This window comes from Embiotoca jacksoni, unplaced genomic scaffold, assembly GCF_022577435.1.
Source record: "Embiotoca jacksoni isolate LCO1_2020_lvr unplaced genomic scaffold, fEmbJac1.0.p SCAF_4, whole genome shotgun sequence".
Taxonomy (NCBI): domain Eukaryota; kingdom Metazoa; phylum Chordata; class Actinopteri; family Embiotocidae; genus Embiotoca; species Embiotoca jacksoni.
Window position 1 is genome coordinate 11211431 of NW_027185392.1, and position 11786 is coordinate 11223216.

Sequence of the window (11786 nt, forward strand, 5' to 3'; positions counted from 1 at the left end):
GGATTCTCGAGATAACATGATAATTCTGTGTAACTGTGGTGCAACAGGTTAGAAAGATCATTGTTTGGGTTGAAATAAGATTTGAGAACCTACATTATAAAGTGAGAAAAAGGAAACAAACAACAGCATCTGAAAAAAACTGATGTTTTTCTTGGGTCTCAGTCCATACCCTAGCCTATTTTCATAGGGTAAAATGAGCGATTCTTTGGGGGAAAATAAAACAAATGCAAATGTGAATGAGGAGACAATTTTTATAACCCTAATTATAATTAGGTTTGATCAGATTTAATCATAAAGAAAAATAGTCCAAAGTTTAGTTGTAGAGTCCTGCTGTTCTAACCAACATAAAAGGCAAGAAGTTTCTAAAACAAAATATATAAGTAACAGAAAAATACACACATTAGGATTTAAAAAGTAATAAATTAAGAATATGTTATATACAAGTAATGAGAATTTGCAGAAAATTAAAACAGTGCAGTGAAACATTAATCAAATGTCCAGAATAATGTCATAGAAGGTGGCAGCGAACAGAAGTTTTAAGCCTTCTTTTAAAGAAGTGTGAGGAGGAGAGTGTTTCAGATTTGTGGCGCTTAGAATATGAATGCTGCTTCTCCATGGGATGCTTGGATGGTTCAGTAGCAGATCCAAAGTGAATGGTTCATTCAGTGCTTCATAAACCAAAACTATTTGAAAATCAGTTCTTGGCCCTACGTGAAGCTGGAGCAAAGATCTGTAAACTGGTGAGATGTGTTCCACTCTCTTGCTTTAGTGAGGACTGCAGGAGTACAAAGTGGAAAATGGATTTTATTTTTCATTTGTATTATTTTTTTTTAAATTATTTTTCTCTTCGTGGGCTAATCACCATGTGTTTTGTTTTTTTCTCTTTCCAGCCTAATCCTGGTATTTAAATGTCGTTATTTAACAAATTCTCCTCATCTAAAGATGAATTTGACCCAGATAACCCAGCACAGCACACATCTCCTGCCTGCAGGTAGGCAGCAGAGGTACTCTGCTTGGCAGTCCCACCGTTTCATGAACAAGAGATAATTAAATGGAATAAGATGTAAATGTTCTTAATCAATGATTAATGGTTTCCTGTTCACTACTTAATGCTCCAGGCGAGACTCTATCTAAGGCTCCAGTGGGAGGTTCATGGAGGGAGGAAGACGCAAATTTTTCAAATCCATACAGTAATATATTCAAACCGAACATCTTGTTATCAAATGGTGAAGAAGACTTTGATATATCTGCTCTTAAAACGCAGGGAAGTGGTTTAGAGTTTTCAATAAAAAGCATTCACACAGGCTGAATGGTTAGTGATTGGGTTTAAATGTACTTACTGCCTGTAGGGAATCGATATAATATCTTTCCCTGCTGCCTGGCTTGAGTGATAGGAACAGGTGAAGCAGGTATAGAGTCATACATTAGAGCCATTCTCCCACAAGTATATCCATCGTGCACAGCGTGGTTGACAGGACACCGACTTGTCACCATGGTGACACATTTACCCGCTGCCACATATTGTCATTTCCTGGGAGCGCTGGTAACAGGGGCTCATCCCGTCCTGTGGGCCTGATGCACAAACACACCTGGACAAATTCTACAGACCTGAACACACACACCGAGGCTAAAATAAAGATTGGACTGGAAAGGAACAACAGGCGTCCACTGCTTACAGCCAAAAATGGAAGGTAGAAACATCCTGACACATTACCTGATATATACTCTGTTTGACGATGTGTTAACATTTATTATTCAATCAGGAGGGAGATTCATGCATATCTGAGTTGTTGGTATTTATCAGATTATCTGAATCTAAACAAATGAGGACAATTTAGTAAAACTCCCCTTGGTAGATCTCAAGCTCTTTATTATTGGTGTTTAGAAAGATTGCACCCGTGTGTGGACTGCTGAGCATCACTATGAATCTGTAAAGATTAGACTGATTAGTGAGTTCTCTTCAAAGCTTTGAACCCAAAGAGAATTGTGAACCTTTAGCACTACAGACCATTTTAATGTGTTTTAGCTTTTAATGTTGCTGTTTTAGCAACTCTACTGATTGGTTCACAGTTATCTGCTGTGTTTACTGAATAATCCTCTCAGTACATCACTTGATCATCATTAATCACACAGAAAAGGAAATTGAGCATTTAGCAGCTAAATGGTGTGTTCCTTAAAGTGGGAAGTTGAAATTTTCAAGTTGCAAGTTAAAAATGTTTCTATGAGCAAAATACCTCGCGCTAGCATCACTTTACTTCCGAGGTTAATTGAGTGCAGCAAAACATGTTGGAGTTGGTGGAGAACCTGATGGAGGTAAAAGGAGGGTCAGAATTGGACTTAGGTTTATGTGACCAGAATCACACGGTCCATATGGCCAGCAATCTACACTAGTATCTGTAAACATGGCCAACATAAAAACATATCACAAAAAAAAAAATCACTTCATGCAGCTTTTAAAGTCCATTTAAGCAGGTGAATAAATGTCATGTTATATAAAATTTAATTCAGTGATAGAGTGGAGAGAGTTGGCATCCATCCTCTCTGGAAAACTGAGTTACAGTTAAAAGCTCCAGGAAAAAGTTACTAAAGGGAGTTAATGACCAGGAGTCTTTTAAACACGTACAACTACAGAATATATGGCATGCCAGTACAACCTGGTTTAATTTAAAGTAAAAACGCCACCAAATTTAGTCTGTTTACAGATCCTGAGGAGCACCACCACATATTTAAATACTGAGGTCACCAAACCTCTGTAGTCCAATCATTATATCTGCTTTAGGTTTGAGCTATCTCAGCCGCCATTACCGTAACGCACCAGATTCTCAGACCGAACTCACACTGATGCCAAATTGGTGGAATACTCTAACTCCTTTGTTGGCATTGTGCGCCTGTTTGGGCAAAATTATTTGGCTACTTTCATAATTTTCATTAGTTGGTGACATCATCCAGTTCCCAGCATAGAACTCTGCCTGTATTCAGCCTGAGCACAGGTTTAATCAACAACAATAAATGACATCACCTGCATGGATGTACAGGCCCTTAATATAAACACTGTTTGTTTTTTTTCTCCTCGAATTAGAATCCAAAAGGTGAGACATGACTAAACCATGAGTGGAAGGTTGATTTGCTCCTCGGTTAATACCAAAAATCTCAATTATAGTGTGTGCCGATGGCCGGATAAACTCCCAGCTGACAGGACCTTTGCTGCATTGTCCTTTGCTCTCTTTCCACACATTTCAAAAGAGATGGTCTCAACTGCAACTATCCAATAAAAGCCCTCAAAAATAATCTTTAAAAGAGTCTTACATAAGGAATATAATAGCTTGTCTATTTTAGCAATTGAAATGCAATTCCAGAAGTTTAGGAACCAGGGGGCTAGCCGCTTAAAATTTCCAGATAAATCCCTTAATTCTGGCCAAGCACGGGCAGGTCAACACAAATAACAGGTCTGTGACAGCTAAACCCCCTGATTTCTAGTCACTGGTGAGCCTGTGCAGCTCTTCAGCACTATAAAGCTTGAGGGGAGGCCTGGAGAATTTTCCAATTAGGAGGCATGAGCTCGTCTCAAAGCTGCAGATGAGATGCACAGCCACATCGCTGCAACTTGACATTCCCGACAGCCACTTGTGTGAACTTCCATCTGTCTGCTGTCCATGCACCAGAGGTTTCACGACAGAGTGGTGACAGCAGAGTCACTGATGCCGTTGGAAGGAATGTAATGTTTGGTTTGAGAATATCCAAATCCTGCTGTCCAGAAGAAATATAACCTCAGCCTAATGAGACCAACAATGGGGAAGTTTAGGATTTGATTTGTGTGTTTGTGTTCATATTTATAGACATTTTCTGTCGTGGAGCCATTCTCATTATGTTGCCAGGTTATTTTGTTCCCCTTAACAATGGTCATCATACAATCTGAGTGGGATACAGCTTTTAATGGGGATTAAAATGCTACAGCAGGCGATCCTCACTCATTTACTGATTTACAACATGTAAAAAAGAGAATAACACATTTTATAAGAGCACATGAACAATAAAAGTGAAGTCCAGCAGTGCAGATAATTGCTTTAACTACATTTAAAATATAATTGGCACCTGTAAAACACTACTTGAAACTAATCTAGATTAAAGTCTACCTGGAGGCTTTTGGTCTGTTGCCATCAGTTTGTTTTAACAGACAGATTATATGGAAAAAAAAGTCAAGGATTTTTTTTCTCCTCCTGTTCTGAACTCGTACGAACGCATATAAGTGATACTTTGTCATAATTAGTGAATTAAATCTTGAGTTATGGCCGCAAATCTGTTTGTGAGGTAACAGTCACCTTTGACCACCAAAATCGAATAATTTTATCCTTGAGTCCAAGCAAACGTCTGTGCCAAGTTTCATCAAGGTGTTCCCGAGGCATAAAAAACTAATACTATCCTTTCGAATTACATTGAACCACTGACTTTGGCTGACATGAAGAGTCCATATTTGTTGGTTTTGTTAAGAATCAAGTCGGACATATTGATTTTTTTTCAAAAGCATATCCTTGTAATCGGTACAATTTGTATATTGAAAGTAAGAAACAGAAACGGGTAAAAAGGATGAACGCAGTATGACACAAACATGGCATGAGGCTGAGTGGACAGTCCTGAAGATGGATCAGTACACTAGGTGGCTGGTTGGGTAATGAGGAACAGGTGTGCAGGTGACTGGGGAAATCCTAGGGACAACTGCTAGACAGAGAGGGAGGGGCGGAGTGTAGATAAACAGAAAGCGTGAGAGCAGCAGAAATGGCACAGAAGAAGATGCAAAAAGAAAAAGCCTGTTGGTGCTTTTCATTGGAGATTAGGCAGTAAATATGTGAATCACTCACAATAAGTGCACACACAGCACAACATAGCTTAGGTGTGCAGCACAGAGCTGTGCTTCAGTAATGCACCATGTCATCTTTTCTAATCTGGGATTGACTAATCCCCCACTGTTCCTGATCCAGGCAGGCAGGCGGGCAGAGGGAGAGTCTGGAAAAGGCCCCCGCCGCTGTGGTGACTGTTTTCAGCATGGACGGTTCATGTTGACCTTGCTGTCTCCTTGACTGCAGGGTGGTGGTGGTCTCTGAGGACCATGTGCACCACCATCATGTTTCTCTCCACTCTGGCTTTTGTACTGCGCCAGCATTTCGTCAGCCCGGTCAAGACGTAAGTTGTAGTTTTTTCCTAACCTTTTTCCAAACAGAAAAGCGTTTTTTATATCTCTGTTTGGTACTGCCATCATGCAGTAAGCTATACATTCATTTTCTTATCACACAATCAAACAAACTATGTCAAAAACTGCTGTTGACCCAAAATACTTACACTAAAAATCTGGTAGTGACTGGTGAAACAAAAGGTAAAACTTTCTGCTGCCGTTTTAAAACATGACAGAGTCTGAGAAATTTTTGTTCATCAACCAAACTCAAACTCAAACCCAAACCCAAAAATGATTAGTCACAAAATTTCACATTTGATTTATTCATTTAACTGTTCTATTATATTTTCTCTAAATTTGAACTCCCTCTGAATTTGCATGGACTGTGATTGTGGAGCTGAAAGCTTCATTCATTTCCCTTTTTTTGTATTTTCAGAGATAAAAGTCAAATTAGTCTGCAATGATCTGCCTTGTGTAAGATGTGTGTAATCATAGAATCTAAACTCCTCATCATGTCATTGTAAACAGCTCAGTGCAACAGGGGACCTCAAGGTGTGTTATCTCCTGATCCTGACCTCTATTTTTGCATTTGTACAAGTTCTGTACACTCCAGGTCATCTCAGTAAGACTAGAGTACAAATTTGCGGCACACACCCCTACTCTCTTTCACTCTTGCACCCCCCCCCCCCCCACACACACACACAAACACACAATTAGTTCCAAATTTTGCCCTTTTTGTGATCCGCAGCTTTAATGAGCGCCCTCAGGTCAGTGCCGTGTGCATATGCTCTCACTAATTAGGGTTTATATTCTTCTATAGATCTAAAATAAACTGGTTTCCTGTAACAGGAATCGAGAATTTAGAAAGCATAGATGGGATTTATTTTAGACACTTTCTAAGTGAAAAACAACCTGTAGAGAATCTTTTCAAGTTTCCTCTCTAGCTTTTATCTGCAGAGGAACCATAAGCATCAGTTTACCTTCTGTCTGATCCTGTCTTACCTCTCAGGTTCAAGTCTTTATTCTACATGCAGGGAAATGGTTTCGCTCTCATCAGGTGCTCTGTATGCAGCATCCTTCTATTTGGGAGTACATTGATTCAGATGTCATCATCCTCAGATTGTCAGATACTGATCTCTCCACGCGGTCATGTGTAATGAGGTGCGGCGCCTCGGTTGGAGATCCATTTCTAATGCCAGAGCATGACAAGAGAGATCACTACATGAGTCATTTTCCAGGAGCCCGCGTTGCCATCAGATGCTCAGTCCCCGGCAGGGTCTGTCCTCGGATCTTTAGCTCATTACAATGTTCAGCATCTACGGACCAACAAAGCAATTATGTGGTGTGAATAACACCGTGGTTTGGGGCTTGAATTTGTTCCAAGGTGATTGTGTGCTGGGAAACGAGTACTGATTACTGTGAAAGGTTTATGACTTTCTCTGTTAGTGACTGTTTTGCCACTGAGGGGAATCTCAGAGAGCACAATGCTATTCTTAGACAACTGGAAAATGGTAAATACTGACTGCAGATGCCATGATTATTACGCCGAGAGCTGCTGTGAGACAGATGGGTTAAGGTTGTTTTGTATAAATGCCAGAACAAACACTGGCAGATTGATCTTGCCTGTCGAACAATATACAAGTTAAGATTTAGAGTACAATCCTTTAATAAGCAGACACACCTTAAGACTGGCATTTAGGAAAAGGTTTAATACGAGACTGTGATCCTTAATATATCTTGACGTCTGAATAAAATGTATGATGGATTTAGACACTGCTTTTCTGGCTAGATTATTGTCCCCTTTTAGTTTCACTCGCCTGACCGGCTGCAGGACATTTATGTCTGGAATGATTTTCTGGTATTTTGTGAAATCCTAGCCTGGTGTGACTCAGACCCAAATCCAATCAGTGAATATATGGATTTGGCCTCCCAGAATCGTTTGCAGAAGTTCCATCCTATTAGGCTTTGACCGCAGGTTAATTTTAACCAATCAGAATGTACCAAAACCGGCCGACACTCAGCCACGCTTCAACTACCTACAGCCTGTGTCCACCAAAGCATATTTATTAAATTGTGAACGCCTGCAGCTTAACAAGGTGCTGCGCTGAGAGGAGAACGTTTGGTGATTAGCAAGAGTTGAAAAATATTAACGCGCTGCTCGTCACTGTCACCAGCTGTCCAGTTATAAGGAAGGAGGGGCGGGACAAACACTGTTAACTGCTGATTGGTCCGCCATTCAGAGTGGCTGTGCAAACGGTGATACGAGTCACCAGTATTCACAGTAAAGAAAACTGAAGCTTTGTGCGACAGTCGGCACAGTCAGGCTAATGAAATTTAACCTGCCCTCTAATTGTGCCTGGTAACTCTGGCTGCCACTCAACCACAAACTCTTAGTCAACAACTAAAACTGGTTAAGCTCCCCGCCTGCTGCTACCACAGTGAAGCTAGAGTCTACCGTCAAGCCCTCCGAATAGTAAAAAAAAAAACTTCCATGTGACAAATTAGGTTTCTAAAATACCTGAAGTATCTCTTTGGCATTTATGTACTGTGCTTTCTCACTCACCTGACTAACTTGACTGGCTCAGCTGCAATCCATGTGATCATTTTCTTGTTATATGCTTTTTTTAATGCTTTTTTTTAAGGACATGGTAGCTTTAAAGTTCCCCAGAAGTTTTCCATCCCATACTGTACGTAATAAACCCTCAGTACCTTTTAGTACTCATAATGTTTTAAGTACAAAACATAGTCTGTCAAGCTTTGGCATACTGGTGGCAATAGTTTTTTTTTTCATGGTAATTATAGGAAATTCAAAAATTACAGACCAAGACATCACACACCTGCAAGTTCAGTTAAATTAATGGAAACAACAGCTGATTAGAAGACAAAAGAGTCACCAAACACAGAATTAACTTAAATAATTAACTTCTCACTGTTCTTGTTCTTAATGGGATTAAAAGACATCATCAGGGTGTCTAATTTGTTTTGTGTGTTCTCTCTGAAGGAATTGTTTCAGCTACCTCTTTACAAACTGCCAGAACCACATGAAAATTATGGGGCAGAGAAAACCATTCTTTAAACATATGCCGAAGTGAAGATGACACACAGACACAAGCTGACCAGCACTGCTAAGTGAAACATCACACTGCAGTAGGAATAGTTATCCACATCACATCATCATCATTGTCTCATAATGGTAGTGATGCATTGTTCTCCCCTCTTTGACCTATGACCCATGCCACAGCTTTCCAACAGAATTGGGGGAGAAGGAGGTGCCCTCAGTGCAGAGCCGAGACCCTGACAAGTGAGACTAAGCGTGATACAAGGAATCCACCGCAGGTAAATATCAATAGATGGAGTATTTTCTTGTGCCACCAATCCTTTCCAGGAAGGCCACTGTTGTGTTGTGTTTGGTGTTGCTCTCATCGGAGTGTTTGCTCTATAGGCAGATATTAAAGTGTCTGATGTTATAAAAGTTTAACTCCTGTTCTGAATTACTGCTTATGAATTAAGGTACATTTTATGCAATAAATATGTTTAACAGAGTCGTGTTACAGTCTGAAAATGTTAAAATATTTATTAAATAATAAAGCAAGTTACAGTAATAAAACAGTTTTGATAAAGTAATGTAGGTATCAATACAGGCATCTTATAATTTAAATTTGATGATTAAAGTAAACAAAAAAGTAAATGTTATATTATGCATTGACCAAAATCATTACTTCTTCAAGATGGCCTGGTGATTTTTTTTTGACCACTTGTAACACTGTGAAGCAATATTTTTACTGGTGTTGTTTCAGCTTGTGTTTGTTTGCAAGAAAACACCAGAGTATCTTTAAGCAGTTAAACGTAAAGCCTTTTAAAGTCAAATTATTTATGTGAAAACTGCATTGTCGTACTGAAAACAGATCTGTTTGTCTTCACACATGAAAAGCTAATATTTTGGAGATGCTTATTTTTCAGGGCTACAAAACTATCCAGCAGTCAATGTCCAATTAGAAAGATCAGATTTGTTTACTTCTACTTACAGGTGTGTTGGGAAAATTTGTGTTTGCTGATAAAAAAAAATTTAAGCTGTTTATTGTTACGGTTTTATCTTGAAACCCAGTGAAAACTGCTTTTCAACAGTTTCCAAGCCACATTTTGTTTGAAATGTGTTTAACTTTTCCATAGGTGTTTAGATAGCTCCCACCATGAATAATCTGAATGACCAGACTCAATAGGAACATGTTGGACAGGTGAGACCTGCATTATTGTGCCACATCCAGCTGAACCTTCACACTGCACACTGACATCCTCTAATGTTCATCATAGAATGCTGGTTATTATTTTTTTTTTTACATTAATGAGAAACACTGCAGCGATCAGGGATTTAAAGTATTTTGTCAACTTTTATTGGACTAATAATGGGACTGTAGCATAGCAACACTGCTACCTTATAGCTCACCAGCAGAATGATTTTGATGCTGCTCTCCGTTACCACCCACAGTTTGACTCTGCATTCAAGAGTATCAGTTTCTAGAGTCAGGTTGCACTGTGTGAAAACTGTGTTGGCCATTTGAGGAGGCGGTTATGGTCAGAGAAGTGACCGAGCACCCTGACACGCTGTGTGGAGGGGACATCATGGCCAAGAGACGAGACAGCCAGGCGACTGATTCAGGTTTACCAGAGCAGTGGAGGGATGTGCGACACTGGAGCATAGAGAAGAGACAAAGCCACAAAGTAAGCTGTTTTTTTAACAACACTGTGGCCTGAACATTTTGTCGTCTGGTTTTCGAGGAACAGTGAACTCAGAGCTGCTGTGCATTGTTTTCTATTTATGCAGTCAATACTAAGTCAGTCTATAATGTATATTGTATAAAACACATCTGGGTAGTCCAGAAGATCGATGAATGTCAGTCCCCTGTTACTTTCCCTCTAAACTGCAAATTATGTGTGACTTAAAAATGTACACAGGTCCACTTCCTAATGCTCCTGCAGTATAATATGTTGAACTTTTTGTAGTTGAGTGTCATTGCTTTCAGAGCTGCAATAAATTTGAGTTTTATCTTCAGAAGCAACTCGTAATGATTGAGCTTGTTCGCGTTGTATATTTTCTCGTTTATTGATTGTATGATCCTCTTTACGTGGAACATTGTAACAATCACCTCTTTGTCTTTTACAGTTATACACAATCAATACGTTAAAACTCTGAAGCCAGAGGTTCACCCTGTATTTTTTTAGACCCCAAACCTGCATCTCTGTAATGCTTTAAAATGTGCACTAATTTATGTATTAATTATTTAGTTAATGAACTCAGATATAAAATATCACGGTAATAATGAAGCAGCATTACACCATGCTGTGCTCACAATAAACATAACAAAAAGGAGGACAAATCAGCCCATCGGCACAGATCCGTCTCCAGCTGTGTGTGAACTTTTAATTTATCTGGAAATTAAATAACTTGATAACTCTTCACCTGATAGACTGACAGATAGCTGTCATGTTATTTATAAGATGACTTTGCTGCAACGTGTTTCCAAATAAACACAAAGCCATTATCAACTTAGAGGGACATCTGGGTTTGCTCACCACCAAAAAGGTCAGAGGTCAGATTTACAGCAAGTATGTGTGTCAGTCATGTTCAGTGCAGGAAGTTGAGGTTGATTAAAGCTGTTGGTAGTAAATGTTTTGCACATGGATACAAGATGAGAGGTCTCTTAAATACAGGGTGAGAAAAACTTCATAAGTATTCCATCTTTACAGTAAATAAATTGCAATGGTAGTCAGTCTTATGTCGGAAGCTTTTATCAACGAGTGACGTACTCAAATTATACATATTAAAGGATGAGGATATTTTCCAGAGTTTGATTTTATTTCAAATTTGAATCATTAAACTCAATCAGAATTTGATGGATGATGCAGTAAAACAATCCACCAGCTGTCATCAGATTTTAACTTTCTTCTTTTTCATCATCCTTCACTCCTTTGTCTACTTGTTTGTTCATTCATTCGTTCATTGTTCATTTGTCTCTTACATTACATCTGATGAAATCATAGTTTACAGAAGAAAAATCCATATAGAATAAAATATAAAGAAACTCTGAGCTAGATGGACTTAAACAAAAAAACTAGTTTCACAGGCTCTTTAATAATGTAAAAAACCAAAGGTTTAGTTTATTTTTTTACCTGTAAATTTACATTCATTAATATGGAATTTAGCTGATTGAATTAAAAGATTAGAAATATACAGATGAGGGTTCAATCTTGTGTTGTCTTTTTGGATGACAAATCTGCAAAAAAATATTTTAATTAACATCAATGTGTAAATTTTTCCAACTGAGCATCCACTTTAATCCAGCGAGAAAAAAAAGACAAAAAAACAAGCTGAAAATAGTGTGTTCATGTACGACTTTGTCACATACAGTCGTGTAGCCCTTTATTTTATGACGGATGTAGAGTGTCTGTGATGTCTACAGTGATCACATTGATCCCTGAAGACTGTCCTCAGCATCTAAACTAAATATACCCACCTGTGTGTTACACGTGCGATGAGACTGAACACTTCCTGGAGACTGTTTGATATTTTATCAACCAAAATGTGAAACCACTCAGGTTGCTCAGAACTGGCTCTGCTGTA